The 9168-nt window shown below is 39.0% G+C and overlaps 1 long non-coding RNA gene across 3 annotated transcripts; it reads right to left on the bottom strand.

Moving 5' to 3' along the window:
* Window positions 1-1546: 1546 nt before the first annotated feature.
* Window positions 1547-5972, bottom strand: LOC133804822 (uncharacterized). 3 transcript variants are annotated; one of them, XR_009878647.1, is made up of 6 exons: window positions 5213-5971; window positions 3639-5122; window positions 3107-3550; window positions 2886-3038; window positions 2249-2436; window positions 1547-2149 (listed from the first exon to the last, which is right to left on the bottom strand). It is a non-coding gene; the product is annotated as an uncharacterized LOC133804822 (long non-coding RNA). The 3 variants fall into 3 exon arrangements; XR_009878648.1 differs by having other exon boundaries at window positions 2249-3029; window positions 5213-5972; XR_009878646.1 differs by having other exon boundaries at window positions 2249-3038; window positions 5213-5972.
* Window positions 5973-9168: the final 3196 nt, after the last annotated feature.

The following is a 9168-nucleotide window of genomic DNA, read 5'->3' on the forward strand; positions in this document are numbered from 1 at the left end:
AATGATGCAGTTAAGTGATTAGCAGAATCTGTGAGAAAGAATAAAAATTAACTGATGGAATTATGCAAGAAAAAATAGAGACAATGTACTTGAAATGCTTGTTTCAAGTGTGAAAAATGGTGTGAACCACAGAACGGGAGAGAAGATTTTTGATTATATGGAAAAGGATTAACAAAATTTGCTTCTGAATGGGGAATGACCGCGACTAGTCCTCTAACCAAATTCCTCAAAAAGTCTTGAAGTGGAATTTTGAAAAGGTATTACGAATAACGACCTCATACAACAAAGAGTGTGATATGATCAGTGGATGAACATGGAGAAACAGAGCAGGCAACACCTCATCATATGGATAGATCGTTGCCAGCCTCGGATATGATCAGATGATGAGTCGTGATGATAATTTTAGAGGAATCGATAAAGCGATATATTTCATTCGTTAGAGAACATTCAAAAAGGATCCATTGGGTATTGGGAGAATAAAGATTTAATTACGAAATCTGATCTAGGGATCAGTACCATATGAGCATGATAAGATTGCAGAGGCAGTAGCAGAATACTATTGTCAGTTTTGTAGGCAATTCTGAATAAGAAAAAATGGAAGAATAGAGGAGATGTTGTGTGACACGGACATTAAATTCTGCCAAATGGTAAACGAGCGAAAATTGACGTGAAGAAATAAGAGGTGAAATAGCAAATTCTTAGCGAGCCTAGAGCTGATCATTTGTGAACCTTGAAGGGAAGATGAAACTGAACGCAGAGAATAGCAAAAAGTGTTGCACCTGAGAAAGAGAATAAAAGTATGATATCGTAAACGACAAATGATTGAGAATTAGCGTTTCCCTGAGTAAGTCTCAAGGTAGGTGAACGAAGAGCGATGGTTTACGATGTTGATATAGTATGAATTAGATTTTGAGTAATGAAGTATGAATTTCAAAAGAATGTAAGACCCGTGATGATAAGAGGATGCGAAGTGGAATGATATACCATGTTCGTTGGAAAAAACAGTGATATGTGAACTCAAGTTGCGAATTAAGAAATTATTTTATCAAGCAATTCTTCTTGTCATTATGAAATGAATGTACAGACTAAAACAGTAGTAAGGAAAGCATTCCACTCTACAAAAAGAAGGTGTTGCCTTTTTCTTTCATCTGAATGAGCTATCGGAATTCTTGTAGATTCCCATACCACTTCTGGAGCCAAGAGGTAACTGGAAATTGCCTGAGTTGAACACTATCTGATGCTTTGAGAAGAATAGTGTAATTTCGGCTTGTAAAAAATAGAGCTCAATCGACCAGAGCGACACCAGTATCATTGACATTCTCCTAAGCGTGAGGAGAAATATTAAAAGAAATGACACAAGAAAATTAAGTGGGGGAATATAAGAGAATAAGGAACAAAAAATTACGAGGAAACGACTCCCACAACCTATATTTTCCATGCAAGTTGCCTTTAGCAAAAGTTCTAAAAGGTTTTTTATAAGAACGATCGAAAGATGAGAGATGCAAGTATTCTATAGAGCTTATATGCATGAACAAAAAAACACAAGTTAACAAAAATAGAAAGAGTTCCCTTGATTGACATCACAAAAGTATTAAGTACATCATTTAAACAATAAAATTAAACCCACGAGATCCTAGCTGCCCTCAGGAGCAGTGGTGGTCAAGTTGGCTGGTGGGGGAACTGACGAGTAATCAGCCTTTGAAACAACCACAATTTTCCCATTTGCAGAAGATCCCTGAGTTGATGATTCAGGTGCTGCAATCCGAGGAAATGATCTAGCTTCACCAGTCGATTGAGTTGACACACCACCAGAAGATTGCTTCACAGGTTTCCTAATAAATGAATCCTAAAGCATCTTGCCTCCTTTGAAGTTCTTCTAAATGTACGACATGGTAAGAGATGTGGATGTAGCCTAATTGAGCGCTGTAGTGCTTTTAGTCGTAATGCCCATACTCAATGCCAAACGGAGTACAAACTACTTTAACAATATCGATCTTCTCAACAGTAGAGAGGTCAGAATATTTGGCCATAGAATCGAGGTATGAGGCGATGTCTAGATCCGCCATTCTATTCATCCTTGTCTCTGTCAACGGCCGATCATTGATGCGATTGCGAGTGGATTGAAGATGAACCTCTTCTAGCTCCTAGTCTGAATACAAAAATAAATGCCAACATGGATAAGCAGTGGGTACGAAAACTCAAAAGTAAGCAATATAGGAGTAAGTTTATTGACAAAACAAGGAGGTACCTTTAGTAGTGACAACCTTTCATTTGAAGAAGCAGATAAGACACTTTGGGCCTTACCAAGTCGCATCCTTGTTTCGGTCAGTTTTGCTTCAAGCTTAGAATGTTTCTTCTCTGCTTCCAATAGTGCACCTTTTAGTGCTCTCAGCTTAGCAGCCCTATAGTTGTTGAGCACATATATGTCCAACGATACTGTCAAATAATCGATATGAAAAATAGAGATCTGAATTGAAATAGTAAACGACACAGGAATTTACAGTGGTTCAGCCCAAACCTACGTCCACTTAGATACTTATTCATGTAGAAAGCTCCAAACCCATGATTAGATGAACTAGATTCAACCGAGTTTCGTGAGCTTGAGAAAATAAAATGTTCTATGTATAAAAGTGCACAAAAATAACCTTAGAAAATAATTATGTACTAAGCCTTCTATTTATAGGCTATGAGATCTTACACAAATGGGTCGTGAAACTTTCATGACTTGCATGGCAAGTAATAATAAAATAATGAAATAATTAATGATAATACATTTCAGATGATAAATATCTAGTAAATATCTACTTAAGCTGGTCATTATATGCGTTTTTACCAAAGCATCCGACAAGGTAGGTCGAGCATGTCATCGAGCCAACTAGGATTACCTTTCTGAATGAAGCTTTGACTATGTTTTGATCAGTTGTTGTATGGTGAAGCTTTGATTACTCCTTGCGATCTGGTCGGGGGTTGTCTAGAGTCTACATTGTTGATGTCGGTTCGTCATCCTATGATTGTCGCGTGTCGATAATCTGTGCCACCTTATCACGCTAGATTTTAGAATAACAGTAGCATATCTATATTTCCAAGATTTTTCGGTATTTTTTACCTCTGCTAATAACGAAGCCACTTTGTCTTCAAGTTTTTAAATGAGAGTTGTTTTTGGAGACAGTAACACATCTTGAGTTCGGTTGATCTTCAAACGCTTTAAAAGCTCTTTGTTAAGGCTTGTAACTTCCAGCGTAGCTTTTGCAAGTTCTTCGATAGCTTGATCGCGTTGCTTCTCGATTGCATTAATGCTAATGAGTATTTGCTCAGCTTTCACCAACTTTCTCTTCAATGAGCCCTCTCGTTTAGTGCAGCTGGCACTATTTCAAGTCACCCATGCGCCTCAGAGAGTTAATTTTATATGAAAGCGAGTTCTTCTTCTGATTTAGTGTGAGCTGCTTCAGAAGACTTCAATTGTTCTTCAAGTTTGTTTTGCACTTCTCGAGAAACTGATAGTTCAGCTTTGACACTCCCAGTTTGATCCAGGTTACCAGCCACAAGAAACCTTGTTTATACATATCATAAAAGGATTAAAGATTCAAGTATAATAAGAAACAGAACGTATATGGTGAATCAGAGTTAGAAGAATTTACCAAAAGGGTAATGTCGCAGAGATGGTGATGAAACTCTGAGGAAGAGATGCCCTGCAGACCAGATAGTAGATGATTGTGGATGCACATATTGCTCCTCAAAATAGCAATCACGTCCTCGTTAAGAAATGCTAAGAAAGGAGAACGACGCAGTGAAGAACTACTTCTGTCAAAGCGAATATTGGGCAGATTTGAGATTGCAGGAAATGGTTGTAACCAATTCAGCCTCTAAATTGGTTACAAGGGGGAGAATGAATTATGATAGATAGGGAAGTAGCGGCAGCAGCCTCGGGGACAGCTGTCGGGGCTGGAGAGGTGGTAAAAGGGGCAAGTTCAGAGGAGGAAGTGTATTTGTCAAATTTTTGAGATCCCAGAAGGTCGGCAAGAGGATCTTGAGAAGGTGATAAACTTGAGAAGGTGAAAAGTCTCTTATCGATACTCCCATTACTACAATCGTTAGGCAAAAACGTAGGAGTATCCATGGAGGAGGCTCGTAAATGCTGGAACAGAGTGCTAGAAGAGGCGAATTTGAGTGAAACAAAGGGAGAAAGAGAAGTTCAAGTGATAGAGGTAATTAAAGTAGCATCAATGGCATGTGTGAATATTTGCTTAGCAGTTATAGGAATTGGATCGACAGGAGATTCAATTGTTTTCTGTGCAACACTGGAAGTAGACTTGTTTGACTTACCAAAAAGAGACATGTTAGCAAGAACGTGTATGCGCCTTTGGGTGCATTTATCAACGAGGAATTCTGGAGAGCTAGGCCTTGCCTAAGTAGAAGGAAGAGGAGGAGCAAAAGAAACTTTGAACTTTTTAGGCGCATTATCAAGAGGATCATGAGAAACGACCATCTGGGGAGCACCGAGAAGTGGTGGGAATTGTTTTCTTTTTCGAATCAACTGTGTATCAGAAGCTCCGGAGAAAGAAATGGTGCTGAAAGTAAGGACTTAGAGGGAGATAGGGGCATCATAATTTTTTTTTATCTATATCAAGTGCGAGAGCAACCACTGATAAAATGTTGAACGCCTCGAGAGCGCTTGATGAGGGATCAGAAGAAGAGGTATTGGTATCTTTGCTAGTACTTCTAGCCATAGAGCTTTGCCGAAAGCCTCTTGAGGCGTTTGGAAGGCCTCAAAAAGATGAATCTTTTAGAGCGTTGTCCACGAGCTGGGACAGTATATGAATTTCGTTGGGTAGAAAAGCATAAATGGTAGATGGATTGTCGTGCTTCTTGAAATAAAAAAGATGGCCACGACTTGTCTTGACAAGCATGGCATCGTTGTCGTCATCATCATCAACAGCTATTTTGATGACATATTCATTAATATCATCAATCCCCCATTGCCTCGGGAGACACGACATTACTTCTGAATTTAGTAATTTCCTTACTAGAATAGCATGAACCTTGCAGACATGAAAAATCCCGCAAGAAGTTAGCGATTCAACCCTGGACTCACTGATGTCATATTTTTCAGGCCAAGAAATCCCTGAAAGAAGTGCATATAGGTATGAGGTAAGAGCATAAATGAAGAAGGAGGAACATGAGCAGAAAATGGATAAAGTACATTAATAGTTACCTTCTGATAAGTAACGAAGAACAGGAAACACGCCATCACAAACAACTTTGGAAACCAGTTACCTCTGATAAGAAATACAAATTCACCCCAATTGCGGTGAGAAGTCTCCTGACCAGTAATCATGAAACGACCCTTTTTGGGAGAAAGATACCAAACCTTGTGGACAGAGGCGGTGTTTATTGATTTTCTAAAGGAACCAAAAATTTCGGATACTCGAAGTTTCTTTTTCTTCACTACCCCAAGAACACCGGCGACAATAATGGATTGAATTGCATTAAGGGGCAGTTGCATAATGTGAATACCCGCCACAGCCAGAAACTAAATGAGAAGAGGCGAGAGGGAAGAATGAACCATGTGCAAGTGAGTAGATCCTATTACTATTTCATCAGATTTAAGTGCTAGATTGTACTACCAATCCTTGAGTTATTCTCTGGTGGGCATCGAGATTGTAACATCGCCAGGAATTTGGCATTCTGAGTGAATTGTGAACAATATTTCTCATAATCTGTTTTCCATTCTTCATAGGGGATCACCTTAGCTTCAGATTTCTTAGTCGAAACTTTTGCACCACATTTCGAAAATTCGATAGCCACTTTTACAAGGAATCAGACTAGAGATTTTGCGTTCTAGAGAAAAGAGAAGAACAGAGGAAAGAGAAAATGGGATGGAAAAAAAAATTTTAAAAAAAGGAAAACATATAAAGGGTAAAATTAGAATGGGTTATTACTTATTTAATAGAGATTTGAAAGTTGAAATTCGGGAAAGTAGTCATTGATGGGACTCTGCCTAATAGAAGTAAGAGTGGGAACAATAAATGCAAAAGACGTGTGCAGAAAAAAAGTCGAGTGCAAATTTTTGGCGGTTGAACTTCATCAATTAGGTGTTCATATAAACCGCAGACGGCGATTTGGAACCAAATCGGCAAAAATCGTAATTAATGAAATTGTTTTTGTTGTGATCGGATCAACAAGACTAATCAAGATACTTCAGCTCAATGAGCTATGTTCAATCACAGTAACAGCACAAGACAATGGACACTCAAAGATGAATATAAAAGATAGAACTTTATTGATAATATTCTGACTTTCAAGTACAAGAGAGTATAAACAAGACTTAGAGAAAAATGAATGAAAATGAACAAATGAACCGTACAAGGCAATTTTAAACAAATGAATGAATAGCCTATATATACATTTTGGACTATTAACAGGAAAACAATCTTTTAACTGAATTAACTATCAACTAACAATACATGTGATGTGGCATGATTTAGATCACTTCTCAACAAAATCCTCCTTGATCTTGATTATGCCACTGATGTGAATCAACACAGAAGTTGATTTGCCATTCTGATTCGGAGGAGTTTTAACCACAACCCTTTAGGAGCAGGAGTTCTAGACAGTGCTTGAATTTCACTTGAGTCACTATCTTGGTAAACATGTTTGCAGGGTTGTGGTTTGTGTGAATTTTCTTGACTTGAACCTCTTGTCTTGAGATCACATCCCTAATGAAATGCATCTTGATGTCAATATGTTTTGACCTTTCATGAAACATGGGATTTTTCATTAGGTGCAGGGCACTTTGATTGTCACAAAAGACCATGATATCCTCTAACTTGAACCCCATCTCATTTGCCAAACCTTTCAGCCAAACAGCTTCCTTGATTGCCTCAGTAGCTGCCATGTACTCAGCTTCTGTTGAGGATAGTGCCACTACCTTTTGTAGATTTGACTTCCAGCTTACACATCCTCCTTTCATTGTAAACACATACCCTGTCAAGGATCTTCTGGTGTCTATGCAGCCTGCATAGTCTGAGTCCACATAGCCAACTACCTCTGTTTGTGACTGGTACTTGGAGCTATATGTTAGGCCTAGATCAAGTGTCCCTGCAATGTATCTCATTATCCACTTAAGAGCGCACCAGTGCTCTTCTCCAGGATCTGCAATGAACCTGCTCACAATGCTCATTGTGTATGCTATGTCTGGCCTTGTGCGGACCATAGCATACATTAAGCTCCCAACCCCACTGGCATAAGGTATTGAATCCATGATGGCTCTTTCTTGTTCTGTCTTTGGAGACTGATCTTTGGACAGCTTGAAATGAGCAGCTAAGGGAGTTGATACTGGTTTTGATTTGTCCATATTAAACTTCTGAAGTACCTTTCTCAAATAACTTTCTTGGGTTAGCATCAATGTTTCTAGTCTGCTTCTTTTGATCTCAATGCCTAGGATTTTCTGAGCCTTGCCCAGATCTTTCATCTCGAATTCAAACTTCAATAACAGCTTCATATCACCAATTTCACTCTTGCTTTTCCCTATTATTAGTCTGTCATCTACATAGAGAAGTAGATAGAGTGTACTGTTGAAGTAAACACAGGGGTCATAGGCACTTTTGGTGAAGTCACTTCTCATCATAAACTCATCAAATCTCAGGTTCCATTGTCTAGGAGCCTGCTTCAAACCATAGAGAGATTTCTGTAAGAGGCATACCTTGTTCTTGTCATCTTCAAAACCTTCTGGCATTCTCATGTAAATTGTCTCATCTAATTTTCCATGGAGAAATGCAGTCTTGACATCCATTTGCTCAATCTCTAGGTCTTCAGTAGCTGCTTTGGACATAATGGCTCTAATTGAGGCTTGTTTCACAACTGGTGAGAAGATTTCATTGAAATCTACTCCTTCTCTTTGGGTGAATCCTCTGGCCACAAGTCTGGCCTTGAATCTTTTGTACTCATCACCTGGCAGCCCTTCCTTTACTCTGAATATCCATTTACAGCTTACAAGTTTGCACCCTTTTGGTTTTCTCACAACAGTCCAGGTATTATTCTTTAAGAGTGACTGTTTATCTTCATCAATGGCCTGTAGCCACTTTGCTCTATCCTTGCTGTTTATAGCTTCCTCATAAGTAGCTGGTTCTGAGTTTTCACATCACTAGCAATGGTTAGAGCATAGGCAATGTAATCAGCAAAACCATACCTGGCTGGTGCTCTTGTTTCTCTTCTAATTCTATCTCTGGCCAGTTGGTAATTGTCGAGAGAGCCTTCTTGTGCTTGATCATCTTCACCAAATGATTCTAAGTTGCATTCTTGAGCTGGTCTCCCCTCATCTGATCTCATCTCCACTTGAACTTGTCTTGCCTCTAAACCAGGTTCAGATCTATTTCCATGCTTCATAGCCATCACCTTCTCATTAAAAACCACATCCCTGCTCACTATGCACTTCTTGAACCCATCTTCTAAGCACCATAGCTTGTATCGTTTAACACCATCAGGATACCCCAGAAACATGCATTTAATTGCTCTAGGCTGTAACTTGTCTTGTCTTACATGAGCATATGCAGTGCAACCAAAAATCTTCAAGTTGTCTACATTCGGTGCTTGACCTGTCCACATCTCCTGTGGAGTTTTGAACTTGATTGTTGTATATGGACTTCTGTTAATCAAGTAGCAAGCTGTTTTGACAGCTTCTCCCCAAAATTTTCTCTCCAAACTAGCTCCTTTCAGCATACATCTGACTCTCTCAATGAGGGTTCTGTTCATTCTCTCAGCTAATCCATTTTGTTGAGGTGTTCTTGGTGCCGATTTGTGTCTTCCAATTCCAGCCTCTCTGCAAAAAATTGAGACTTCATTTGAACAGAATTCTAAACCATTGTCTGTCCTTAATTTCTTGATTCTCTTTCCAGTTTGATTTTCGACCAATGTCTTCCAGTCTTTAAATGTCTTGAAAGCCTCATCTTTTGATTTTAGCAAGTGTATCCAAACCTTCCATGAGTAATCATCAACTATACTCAGGAAGTAGTTTGCTCCTCCTAAACTTGACACCTTGGAAGGACCCCAGAGATCTGCGTGAATGTATCCCAGTGGTTCTCTGGTATTGTGTATGCCAGTTTTGAACTTAAATCTACAACTTTTGCCATACACACATTCCTCACAGAATTCAAGTTCACCACTTAGTTT

Source organism: Humulus lupulus, chromosome X (assembly GCF_963169125.1).
Source record: "Humulus lupulus chromosome X, drHumLupu1.1, whole genome shotgun sequence".
NCBI classification, from domain to species: Eukaryota; Viridiplantae; Streptophyta; class Magnoliopsida; order Rosales; family Cannabaceae; genus Humulus; species Humulus lupulus.